This window comes from Rhinatrema bivittatum, chromosome 7 (genome assembly GCF_901001135.1).
Source record: "Rhinatrema bivittatum chromosome 7, aRhiBiv1.1, whole genome shotgun sequence".
NCBI lineage: Eukaryota > Metazoa > Chordata > Amphibia > Gymnophiona > Rhinatrematidae > Rhinatrema > Rhinatrema bivittatum.
In genome coordinates, this window is record NC_042621.1 from 101,372,564 (window position 1) to 101,386,378 (window position 13,815).

At 44.7% G+C, this 13,815-nt stretch overlaps 1 protein-coding gene across 1 annotated transcript in view; it reads right to left on the reverse strand.

Annotated features, from left to right (window-relative positions):
- CENPT (centromere protein T) overlaps positions 1–13,815 on the reverse strand; it is a 170,123-nt gene that overhangs the window by 25,382 nt on the left and 130,926 nt on the right. Inside the window, exon 13 of the mRNA XM_029608822.1 lies at positions 2,615–2,782. The gene's annotated coding sequence lies outside the window, so the exon portion shown is untranslated. The remainder of the gene's footprint in view (positions 1–2,614; positions 2,783–13,815) is intronic.

Consider the following 13,815-nt stretch of genomic DNA (forward strand, 5'->3'; position numbering starts at 1 on the left):
AGCCGTTCTGATCTCGTGCTTCCCCGCCTCAAACCCTTTGTTAAGAAGGGCTTGAAGCTGTGGCTGGTACTGGTCCGGTAATGTGTCAGCGTAATCTTGCAGCTGTTTAAGGATGGCTCTGTTATATTGAGTCATATAAAGTTGATATGAAGCTATGCGAGAAATCAACATAGCTCCATGGTACACTTTCCGTCCCACACTATCCAGGAATTTATTGTCCTTGACAGGTGGAGTGGAAGAGTGTGGCTTTAGACGCTTGGCCTTTCTTTGAGCGGACTCAACCACAACAGAGCGATGATCCAGTTGAGGCTTTTGAAAGCCTGGTGCTGACTGGACGAGGTATGTGGAGTCAGCTTTCTTGTTAACTGGTGACACAGATGAAGGAGACTCCCAGTTTTTCTTTAAGAGATCCAGAAACACCTGGTGAATGGGGATGGAAGCGATGATTTTTGGAGCATCCAAAAATTGGAGCAGTTCCATCATCTGGTGTCTGTCATCGGTCTCAGATTGCAGCTGAAAAGGTACAATTTCTGACATCTCCTTAACAAAATTAATAAAGGAGAGATCCTCTGGAGGAGATCTTTTTCTACTCTCCGTAGGAGAAGGTGGTGATGGTAAATCTGTGTCAGAAGATGTATCATCTCCCCAGGTATCGTAGGGATCACTTGGGGGTTGAAGCCCTGATGGACCTGGTTGAGGATCCGAAGGCATCGAAGGAAACCTTGAAGGAACCGGTGCTGCAAGCGGTACTGGGAATGGCATCGAGGGCTTCGGTGCTGCCGATGGAATCGGTGCCGGTCTTGGAATCGATGGAGCCGAAGGATAAATCGGTGGAGATATACGAGAAGGCACCGATGGGACCACCCCGGAAGGAGGAATCAGGAACGGTGTTTCTCCTGCCGATGAGAATCCTGTCGGAGACGGTGGCGCTGTCGGTGCTACTGGAATCATCGATGGAAGGGCATGTACAAGTGCCTCCATGCGGTGTAGTAGCGATGCTAGCGCTTCCACCAGAGGCTCGGTGGACGGTTCCCTCCTCGGTGGCGGAGTCGGTGCCGGAGTCGGTGCCGGAGTCGATGCCGGAGTCGATGCCGGAGTCGATGCCGGAGTCGATGCCGGAGACGGTTGGAACCTTTGCATCGCTTTCTCGATGGCCTCCTGGACCAGCCGGTCCAGTTCTGCCCGGAGACCAGGGGTAACAATACCCGGCTCGACGGGAGAGGGAGGCTGAGGCAGAGCCGGAGGGACCACCGTAACCGGTGGGATCACGGCTCCCACACCCCGAGAGGGTGAGGGTTTCCTCGATGCCTGCGAACGAGACGTGGACGGTGCCAAGTCTGATCGAGGCCTCTTAGTCGGTGGCTCGGCTTGTTCAGAGGTCGAAGACTGTGGATCCTCGACAGGCCGAGACTTGTGCCGTCGATGGCGATGCTTGTCCTTTCGGTCTCCTCGCCCATCCGGGGAGGGGACAGGAGTCGACGGCCGAGAAGTCATCGATGGTGGACGGTCACCGGAGGGTTGACGATGGTGGTGCAACTTCGACGGTGCCGGTTCCGATGACGATGATGCTATCGATGGCGTTGGGGTGGGTGCATGGAAAAGGAGCCCCATCTTCTCCATCCTGGCTTTGCGACCCTTAGGTGTCATTAAGGCACATTTGGTGCAAGTCAGGACATCATGCTCACTACCCAAACACAAAACACAAACCCTATGGGGGTCTGTGATTGACATAGTCCGGGTACAGTCCGGACAACGACGGAACCCCGTCGCCATGGCCTAGGGCCAAATTTAGCCGCGGGATCGGTAAGTGCCAACAGGCCTCGAGGGCCAAAATCGACGGCAGTCGATGAAAAACGGCAAAAAACTTACCGGAGTTCGCAAAGGTGACAAAAATTTGTCGAAGGGAGACCCCTGAGGGGCAAATTTTTCTTCGGAAAGAAAAACCGAATTCCTGTCAGGAACGTGGTAAGAAGAGCTCCTTTCACCGCGTGGCAACTGCTGCGCGGAAAAAAGAAGACTGAAGGGAGACCCCTGCTGGCTGCAGGGTCAGTGCCTTGCTGGGCATGCCCAGTAGGGGCCAGTCAAAGTTCTGTTAAACTTTGACAGAAGTTTTTCCGTGGTGGGCTCCATCCTCGATGTCACCCATTTGTGAGAACAACCATCCTGCTTGTCCTGTGAGAATTACTCTATTGCAACTTTGCAGGCCAACAGCACTGATCCTGTTCATGATAATTCTTTCACAAGTCACAGGCAACCCAGGCTTCAGCCATGGTTGAGTAAAACCCTTGAATGGGGACAAAGGAAAATGGTTTTACAAATTTAAAATGCGCACTGCTGCAACAGCAGCATTACTTTGTTGAAACCACGAGAAACTGAGCCTGTGTTGCAGACTGAAAGGAGCAGCAACTGAGGGGCATGTGCTTTAATGGTGGCTTTGGTCAGTATCAGCAGTACTGAATATTGAAGGAGGGTAGTGGAAAATAGAATTGCTGATATCATCAGTTAAAGAAAGGTAATATTTTCTCTGTGTGGGAAATGTTCTTTATATATAAGAGCTGTGTGCAGAAGTTACCCCATCACCAGAAGAGAAACTTTAAACAGAAACTACACTTACCATTTCTCCACAACCCTATAGGAATCTTTTGCCACTGACATTTTTGCATAGTGGGCAAATATCTGCTTAACTAATCTGCTAGGAAATGCAGGCTCCTTTTTCATCCGTGGGGGTGCTCTATCTGTTTTCGTTGGGGCACGTCTAACAAAGGGGGGCTTCTTGGGAAATCTGGAAGAACACATCAGAGGGTACAAAAGCAAAGATCACATACTAGGACTTCAGCTATACAACAAAGTAGCAGAATGACAATATGACTTTGCTGTGTCTGACATGCTCAAAGCAGCGAGCAGTATAGCTTTAAAGGTATAATAAAACCATCCATAAATACATCAAAATCTAGACAAAAATGTGATATTTCCAACAGCTTTAAAGCAGCAGTGCCTACAAGAGACATATTTAAAGAAGGTGCAAAAGTATCTTACATCCATAGATGACGTATTTTAGAACATTTGTTTTCTTGGCCATCCTGCTAATATCTGGGGCTGCCATGCTTCCTTCTCAGTTCCTATCCCCAGACCTTTCCCCTTTTCTGTGCTCTTAGCCAACAGTAATTCATATTCCATAAAGATTTTTATTTTAAAGCCGCATAGAGGTGCGGCTTTAAAATAAAAATCTAAGAAATGTAATGACAATCATATTTAAAATAGATTTTCCTTTTTCCAATAATTCTAAGAAGTATGACAGTAAAGCAATTGTCTATATTTCTAAACTAGAGGGGGGAAGTTTTTGACATACTCAATGGCAATTAAGAGCTTCTGCTTTAAAGACTGAGTCCCCCTATGAGCTCCCTTTTTCCTCAAAAGAAAAGGTAAAAGCTCATTCAGGACCCTATCAATCTCAAAATATATTTATGAAGTTCTTAACATTGTTTTGCAAGAAGTTTTCTTTTCTCAAACTGTTGGGTTTGTTTATATTTTATCAATGGATATTTGCTGGGACCACTAGATTCCATTCTCCAGCAAGGCAGACGCTTTACTAGATGGGCCTTTTAAGTATTTATCTGTGTTACTATATTAGTAGTCCTCAAAGCTAGCAAATCTGCTTACCTGTAAACAGCAGGATGAATTAGCCTTAATATAGGGGGTGATGTAATCCAGCAGTTCTGAAATGGATCCAGCTCTCAGAGTTCAGTATAAGCCATACTGAGCATGTGCGGGAGTTCCTACACACTCACACTGCCTCATGATCCCCTCAGTCTCTTCCAGAGCCTAAGCTTTAGAGAGATAGTCAACTCTCCAGAGAAGTGGGTGGGTATTAAGTACGGCTAATTCATCCTGCTGTATATGCAGAATTCTCTTTATAGGTAAGCAAGCTTGCTTTCTCCATCAACAAGCAGGCATGAATTAGCCAAAACACATGGGGAGTCCCAAGCTGAAGATTGTATTTTGAAGCAATGTTTAAAATGACATCCTGACTCCACCAGGTGGAGAGTGGATTACTGGATGAACAGGCTGCACACAACTACTTGTCCAAATTTACCATCTCTGAGAGACACCTTGTCTAGACAACAGTGAGACGTAAAGGTGTGAACTAATAACCAAGCAGCATTTTTGCGTATGTCTTTAATGGAAGGAGCCCTGAGATGAACTACTGAAGTCACCATAGCTCTCACTAGATAAGCCTTGGAAGTCTAATCTGTAAATCCAGCCAGTACATAATGCATGATACACTCCACTAGCCAATTTGTTTGGCATCCTCCCTTCTTGATCTATTGGAATCAAAGAACAAAAACAGTTGAGAAGCTTGATGGTGAGGTGAAGTTCTCTTTAGGCAGTATGCCAGGGCTCTCTTGCTGTTCAAGGAGTGAACAGCCCTTTCTCCTTTGTGTGTATGCAGTCTTGGAAAGAAAGCAGGTAACACAATAGCTTGGTTGATGTGTGATAAGAGTCAAAGATATCTCTAATAGATAGATGACATACAGATACCACACTTGAAGTGGCCAGGGGATTACCTTTGTCTTAACAATTCCTCTTATGAAAAGACAAGAATGCATAGAGTAAACTGTGCCCCAGTCTATCACAAAAGCATCAGGAACTGATCTGTAACTGCTTGGATGTATGAAGCAGAACTTGTCAACTTTCCTGTTGCCCTCTGAGGTAAACAGATAGATTTCTGGAGCTCCCCATTGAGTGAAGTCGTCTGCAACTCTGATCTAAGGTCTACTCAAGAGGCTGCAGTACTCTGCTGAGACAATCCACCAACGTTCTCTGGGATTCCTGGTAGGCAGGGCACCTGGAGATGGGCATTACAATGACAGGTTTACAATCAGATTTGGAAGGCTTCCTCGCAGAAGGCTTACAAGCCCTTGCCTCCTTGCTTGTTTACATAGATCATGGCTACCTGGTTGTCCATCTGGATCAAGATTCTCCTTCTTTCCTAAAAGTAGATAAGAGAAAGCTCAAAGCACAATGAATGGCTTATAGCTTCAGAATGTTGATTTGCAGATCACTCTTTGCTAGGAAACCAGACCCAGTGCTAGGAATGACCTGGTGGCCGCCAGCAAACTATTCTGCTGGCTGCTAAAGATCTGGAGAGCCTGGCAGGCCGCCATAGAGCCCATTCCTCAGTGTCTGAAGGCACTGAGGGAGGGCCCAGTGGCCGCCAGCAGACCCTATCCTACTGGCGGCTGAAGAAGAGACCAGACTGAGTGTGTCTATGTGCCTGTTTCCGTGTATGCATGTGCACATATGAGAGTGAAAGTGGGTGTGTTTCAGAAAGCCTGTGTGTGTGTGTTGCTGGTGTTCCTGGGTTTTTGCTTTTGCTAATGTTTGGATCCTGTGGTGCCCAGGGCGACCTACTTCCAGGGCTGCAGGAGACACACAGTAAGTCAGTCAGATAAGTAAGAGTGTGTGTATGTAAGGGAGAGGAAGAGAGCGGGTGTGAGGTTTATTAAGAAGGGCAGTATATCAAATTTTATTAAAATTAGAGAGGGTGAGAGCATGTGTGAGGGAGAATGCATATGAATGAGAGGAAGAGAACATGTATGCAAGGGTATATGAGAAAGGGAGTCAGGTTGTGTGAGTGAAAGAGGGAGTATGTTTGTGAGTATAAGTGTGTATGTGAGAGAGAAGGAATATGTGAGTGAATGAACATGTATTCATTAGTAAGTGTGTTTATGAGAGAGGAGAAAGTTTGCAACCTTTCCCCCCCCCCAATTAATCTGAGACAATCTCAGTGTGATTAGAAATCAAAAGTTTCCAGATATTGAGCGTGGAAATTTTTTTAATCCTTATTAGTTTTAATTTTTGGGTGTTATTTGATGTGTGTTTTGAAATATTTTATTGGTGTTCGGGAATTTTTTAAAATTTGTATATGAGTTAATTATTAGATGTCCTGTTCATCAGCTGCTTTGAAATATCAATATGGTTTTACTATTTTGATTAATGATTTTATTAGATTTCTTAATTTTGTTTAATAAGGAATGGTGATTCTGTTTTTCCAGCTTGTTGCAGTTTCCAGTTCAGTTTTTGTCTGCATGCTTCTATTTGTACTTTATGGTCTCTTGATTCTCTATTTGATAAGGGTCTGTCTGTGTTCTGCATATGTGCCTGAGGTTAGGGATTCTGCTAGTATGTGGTTTCTGTGTAGGGATCTAGAGCAGCCTAATATCTTCTGTTTTCCTAAGAGGATATGTATTGGTATTCTAGGGCCTTGTATAATATTTGCAGTGTTGCCTTTTCATAGGCAGGGTTGCTACTGTTTAAATGCTGGCAATTAGTGCTTTCTGGTATGGGAGATTTACTATATTATAATTATAATTCAGTTTGGCTTTCTGAGGGTCAAACCCATCTTTATAGGAATATCGGTATATAAAAAACTCAAATAAATAAATAAATAAATAAATACCTAACATGCATTACAACAGGCCTAATACCATATGGTTTCCAAGTGACTTTTGGACGGTTTTCTAGTTGGCACAATGCAGATCATGTATATATGGTATACATTAGTGTTTTCTAACCAGTGTGCTTTCAGATCTGATCAGGTGTGCCATGGAAAAGTCACTGCTGTCTGATGCTTCTATCCAGGCCAGCACTTGGGCTCTGCTCTCAGCACCTTCCAGCAACAAGAAACACCAGCAATGGTTCTGAAACTTGTAGGAACTCTTTTCTGAGAACATGTGTAATCATGTGCACACTTCTTCCAAGCTGCAGCATGGTATGGCAACTAATGGGCAGCATTCAGAGCACAGATAGTTGGGACTTGCTTTGTTCAGCATACACAGTGCACACAGCACCTCCTCATTTTCTCCATCTTTGAATTCTTGAAGCATCTGTCTTATATCCCCAGGCTGAGTGAGACAGGGAGAACTCACTTTATGTATTGCAAACAGCAGCAGCAGTGAAGGAGCTCTGGCACCCAAAGTAACTAACTGAACAGGTTGCCCACACCACACCTACTTCTCCCTTTTCCTCTGGGATCAGGTGCATAATGATGGGTTCATGTATATCGTCGCCCCCTTCTCTTCCTTTGTTTTAAAATTTGGAAGAGATGCTGGTGGTTTCAAATCTTCCCTAGCTCTTCTTTAGGCCATATGATTCCTATGTCTGCACTGTCTGCTCCATAGTGGCTGGTGTGCCACACAATATTTTTTGTTAACATAGATGTGCCTTGTGCTTGAAACGGTTGGGAAGCACTAATATACATGTTGTAAGCGATAGTTTTTTTGTTGGGTTTGGGGGTTTTGGGTTTTTTTTACATTTCAGAAAACTATACTTTGAATGTTCTTTTTCATGTAAAATCTATTATAAATGCACAATTCTTAATTGCATGTATGGAGAGGGCGAGGGGAGGGGGGGGGGGGGAAGGAAGGCTATAAGATTCACCTAGGATATTCAACATTCTTGCATGGGTTCCAGAGTGAGGGGGTAAAGATTCAGGGTGTGTCAGTTTTTAAAGTTTAAATCATTGGAGGGAGTTGGATCTTTTATTTGGAAGGCCCAGAACAGAGACTGAATGAATTTGGGGGGGGGGGGGGGGGGGGGGGGTTAGCACAGTAATTAATCAGACAGGGCAGCAAAAAAGCTAGCACCAGCCCTGGGACCCATGTCTCCATGGGTCTATGCAGCACTAGTGTGCATGCCCCACCCTATGGTGGAAACACTGGTAGATAGGGTCACTTAGTGTGACAGAATGCGTAACACAAGACAAAACCCTTTGGATTCATCCACCATTAAAGAGATGCATTCATCTTGAGAGTTACAGAGATTTGGTGACACAGCAGTTGATAAAGCTAATCTCACTGGCTTCAGAGGACCCAATGAAGACCCAATGTGCAAATGAGTCAGAGGGACTATGAACAATGCTTCAGCCACGAGCATGAGAAGAACTAACCTTGCTGAAGTCTGCTTCTGCTGTAGAAAGAACCTTGCTAAGCCCATCAACATTACAGCTCTTTCTATGGGAAGAAACATCTCCTGAAGTGAGTCTATCCAATAAACTATGAAATGAATTCCTTGTGACAGGACCAATTTGGACTTGGAGAAGTTTACTAGGCAATCCATGGAATGACAAATACAGGTGGTTGTTTTGAAAGAATCCAGGATGACTGTCAGAGATGGACCCATTAACAATTGTCCAGGTATGGGAAGAGACTCCCTGCAGAAGAAGCTGTGCAACCATGACTGCTAGACATTTGGTGAACACATTCAGAACTGCCACAAGGCCAAAAGGAAGCTCCAGTGGGCGGGATGAATGGAAATATATGCATAAGTATCCTCCAGATCCAGAGCACACATCCAATCCCTTGGTTGAATAAAGGGAAGAACTGTCTGGAAGAGTTCAACTTGAACCTCTCTTGAACCAACAATTTGTTCAGCTTCCACAAGTCCAGGATAAGCCTTAATCCCACAGACTTCTCGGAGATTAGAAAATACCAGGCATAGAACTCCTGGCCCATTCCTGCAAATGTACAGTATCGATTGCTCCCTGTTGAGAGTTGAGTAGATTGGACATTACATAAAAATAACAGAGTTGAGATCACGTGATGTGGTGAGGACGTTTCTACCTCGCGCTCCGGGTGCCTCTCCCCTACAACCCGCCCTAACATGGCAAATCGCGCCGAAAATCAATGTGAGTAACCTTAAATAAAAGCCAAAAAAAGTGCCGACGGATCTTTTGTCGAGATATAGTCAGGGGCGGACAGCATGTCTACCCACCCGCTACAAAAGGACAAAGACAAGCCTGCTAAAACAGATGCCAAAATGGCCACCGCCATATCAGCTAGCCCGAAGCTGCAGGGAATGAAGCCGTGAAGGTGTCCATCACATCAGCAGTGGTGGCCACACTGAATCCCCGCTTTGATGAGCTGTCTTCACAGATTGCAGAGGTTAGAAATTCTCTGGCTGACTATAATGCGCGGATGGACGGAATGGAGGAGCACATCCACGTGGTGGAAGATGACACGATCACGCTTCAAGCGAAATTGGTGAAACTAGAAAAAACAATAGCCAAACAAGAAACTAAAATTGACGACCTGGAAAATCGCTCGCGAAGGGCTAACCCTAAATTATTCCGACACAAATTTACAAAAGCTTATTGAAACATGGCTGCCAGCGGAGCTAGGTCTCCCGGATTTGACGGGTCAGCTGAAGGTGGAAAGGGCGCACAAAATTGGGCCCAAACAGTCGGAAAGGAAATCTCCTCGAGTGGTAGTGGCAAAAATCCTGAACTACACCCACAAGGTACAAATCCTGCAAGCCTACCACAAGAAGGAGCTGCAGCATGAGGGAAAATGACTTCTTATTTTTCAGGATTTTTCTACAAATGTTGCTCAACTTCAGCGCACGTTCACGCTCGTCTGCACAAATATGGTAAACAGGCAAATGCGATTCGCCATTCTCTATCCAGCAAGACTCAAAATATGGACAGATTCAGGGATTAAATTCTTCAACACTCCCAAGGAGGTGGAAAGTTACCTACAAGGCATTCCGTTAGCCACTACCTGACTCCCACTACCTCAGAGCAGCACTTACAGGAAATGTGGCGGAATCTGATAGAAGGCTGAACAGGATCTCCTACTTGCAACAGCAGGTTTAATGCTATAGCAGACTAACGTTAAGTTTGTCATTACAGAGTTCAGTTATCAGGCTAGCCAGCCAGTTAATCAGTTTGTAAAGTTAATTCTTACACGCGTTTTTGGGTTTGAGGATCTTAATCAACAAAGCATATGTGTAAGAGGATTTAGCACTGTGACTGATTCCTTTCGGAGGAGTTCTTTGTGAAAAGGGTGAGAGGCACCCATGCGCTCTCAGTGTGATCTCCGCAGAAGGGAATGAATCCTTTAGGCATATGGATAACTTGGGGAGGGATGGAGTAGAAAAGTGTGTAGAAGCTACAATATGGCGCGGTAAGAAACATGTACAGGTAACAGTTCATGTACTAAGGCGGCAGACAGGAGAGAAACTTTACATGCTAGGTCAGAACGTGCATGCCAGGCACAGCAAGCAGAGGGGAATGGGGGCAAAGGAAGGCCGCATAGCCTTATTTCTGCTGTAAACGACTGTCTTACTCTCACACTATGTAGCAGTGATGTCTGATGGCATAAATAACTATCCTGGAACGTAGCAGGCTTGGAAACCCCGATAAAGAGGAAAACGTTCTCGCCAATATTCATAGGTTAAAAGGTACCATAATTTTTCTGCAGGAAACACACATGAAAGCAAACGCTCATCTAAAATTAAAAAAGAAAGGGTTTGACCACGGATCCTCACATAGTAGAGGAGTAGCTATATTGATCCACAAAACTGTATCATTTCAGCAACAAAAGATAATTGCAGACCCCAATGGGAGATATATAATTAATGAGGGACTCCTATTTGGTAAAGCCATTATTTTAGCTTCAATATATCGTCCCAATCAATATGATCACCACTTTTTCTCTGATTTTGTGACCAAAATTATGTCCCTACAGCGAATCCCCGTGGATTTGGGAGGGGATTTTAACTGTGTGGCAGACCATGCGCTGGATCGCTCCTCCCCCACGCAGGGGAGGCCCCTGGGCCCGAACAAAGGTATCCCTTTCATGTGCGACTCCTTACAATTACTTGACTCCTGGAGGATGTTAAATCCTGGAAGCAAGGATTTTACTTACTAGGCATGTGAATCTGATGTCAGATCTTGGATTGACTATATTTTAATCTCTGAATCCCTATTTCCACAACTCCGGAGCTCTGCCATTGAACCCCTGGTCATCTCGGACCATAGCCCAATATCCTGTAGTATGCGTAAAAGGGGAGGATATAGAGATCCGGCGACATGGAAGATGCCGCTATGGCTCGTGCAGGATGAGAACTTTAGAGAATTTATAACTGCTAAATCGAGGGAATATTTATTATTTAATGATAGCCACCAAACCACCCCATTTCTTTTCTGGGAAACCGCTAAGGTAGTATTGAGGGGTAATATTATTGAATACTCTATCTGCTGCAAGAAGGAACTAGATAAACAGATTCTAGAGTTGTTGGCTAAATATAACCAATATAAAACAGCCTTAATACAGAATGCCACAGCATCTAAAAATAGACTTCAATATAATTCAGGCAGAACTTAATGAGCTACTACACAAATGAGCGACATTCTCGCTGTTCTCATTAAGACACCGGCTGTACCTATCCAGAAACAAAGTAGGCAGAATGCTATCCTACCTTATAAAGGGGGAGTGGAAATCCACTCCTATTGCATAACTTAAAGACCCCACAGGGAAACCAGTAACCAAAGCCGATGAGATAGCTGCCATGTTTCATAACTACTATCAGGAGCTTTATAGTGCAGCTAGAGAGGATTTGGAGGCGAGAGACCGATTTATGCAATCTATAAACCTCCCCAGTCTTACCAGTGAGCAGCTGGCACAATTAAACTGTCCAATACAGGAAGGCGAGATTCTAAAGGTAATCCAGAGCCTTCAAAGCCTCAAGGGCTCCCGGGCCTGATGGCCTGTCCCCATTTTTCTATAAGACTCTCAAATCTGAGATCTGCAGTAGTATGACTGCACTATTTAATACCATGACTCAGCAAGGTATGATGCTGAACTCGCTCCGCATGGCTACTTTTATAGTACTTCCTAAACCGGGGCGAGCCCCAGATTCTCCTACGGCGTACAGACTGATATCCTTAATGTGGACATAAAAATCTTTGCTAAAATGCTGGCCAATCGGATAGTGGACATCCTACCAGCACTGATTTTGCCAGCACAAACAGGCTTTGTAAAGGGTCGAAGATCCAGTATCAATATAAGTAGGCTAGCCCAATTACTTCCTTTGTGTCATCATCGGGTGTTTGCTGATCCAGTGCTGGTGGAGTTCGATGCCGAAAAGGCTTTTGACAGGGTGTCTTGGTCCTTTCTCCGGTTTACAGTGGAAAAGATGGGCTTTGCAGGCTTTTATTATCAGGCACTACAAGTTCTCTATTCAAACCCTGGGGCACGAGTCATGGCGAATGGATGTCTGTCGAGACCCTTTTCATTAACTAGGGGGACTCGTCAGGGGTGTCCTATGTCACCTTTGTTTATACTTTACTTGGAACCCCTTGTGCATATGCTAAAGCAGATCTTAGATAGCCATACTAACCATCATGGTTACCAATTGCACAACACATTTCTTTTTGCAGACAACATACTGTTTGTCCCACAAGCGCCTAACTCTTCTCCCAAAGACTTTGAAGGTGTTTGCAGACTTCTGAGTCTTTTCGGGTCTTAAATTAAACCTAGACAAGTCTGAGGTATTAGATATCCTGGGTCATCTACAAACAAAGTGGCCCGATATTCCCCTTCGCTGGGTGGAAAAATCACTCAAGTACCTGGGAATTTATGTTACAGGCAACCCTGCTCACTGATACACTGTAAATATCGCTCCAGTTATAGAGAAGATAAGAAAGTTGATGATGAGCTGGATGGAGTTCTCTGTCTTTGATGGGACGGATAGCGCTCTTTAAAGTGGTACTTCTTCCTAAACTTCTTTACGTCCTCCAAATATTGCTCCAAAGCAGACATCTGTAGCTTTAATCGAATTTGTACAGCATTTCTGTGGCGAAATCGTAAAGCGCGAATAGCATTGCGCAAATTGATGATTCCAACTGCCCTTGGAGGCTGGGGGTTCCCCAATATTCCTCTTTATAATATGACTTGTGCACTTCATTCGGTTGGGGACTGGTTATTTGGAAGTTTATGTTTCTCAGATACTAACCTGGACTCCCAGCTGGCGCACCCATTAGATTTAAGATTTGTGCTCCATGCTACCCATAAGACCTTACTGCACAACTGCGGGTCAATATTCTGGCAAATTATGCTAGATATGGCTGGCGGGCCATGCGTACACAACTAACCTTACCATGGAAAGCATCTATAATGTTACCACTATGTGGTAACTCCAAGTTTACCCCAGGTCAAGGAGGGCACTTTTATCACAATCTGAGACAAAGAGGTTTTGGAACGATTGCTGATCTCAGATCCACAAACCCAAAATTATATACATTCACTAAATGCCAGGAGTTGTTTGGCTGGAAACCACAGGATTTTTTCTGGTACCTTCAGATGGCAAGTTACGTGTCCAAATCTTGTGGATCAATGAGTTCACGAGAAAGGGTTGGACCCTTTCAGAGATTGCTGGCCTTGTTTAAATTCCGGAAGCAATTCTTGGCAGCTCTCTATAAACTGATACATCAAGCAGTGCCTTATAAAACCATGGGGGCGTTGGCTGAGCTCTGGAGTCGAGACCTGGGTATTACAGTGGCAGAGGATGACTTGTTGGAGGTGCTTCAGATCTTTATTAAAGCGATGCCTGCTGTCAATGGGAGGGAACAATATTTGCGTATAGTGCATAGGGTTACAATCTCACCGTTGCGAGCATATCAAATGCATATTGTTTCAAGCCCAGCATGCCCCAAATGCCTTGAATCACAGCATCACTGGCTCATGGATTATGGACTTGTCCTTAGATACAGGAATTCTGGACTCAGGTGGGGCAATATCTGGCAAAACTGCTGGGGGGTGAGCCATCTTTATTGGCAGTGCTGGCCATTCCGGGGGTAGGGGGAGAGAGACACTGACTGGTGGGAACACAATGGTCTGCTAGTCAGTAAAGCCATGGGTCTGGCGTGAAAATGCATTCTAACCTACTGGATACAATCAGCAGCACCGATGATAGACTTTTGGCACTCCGAAATGTTCCTCCTGTTACAATTAGACTATCGCACATGGCTTTTGT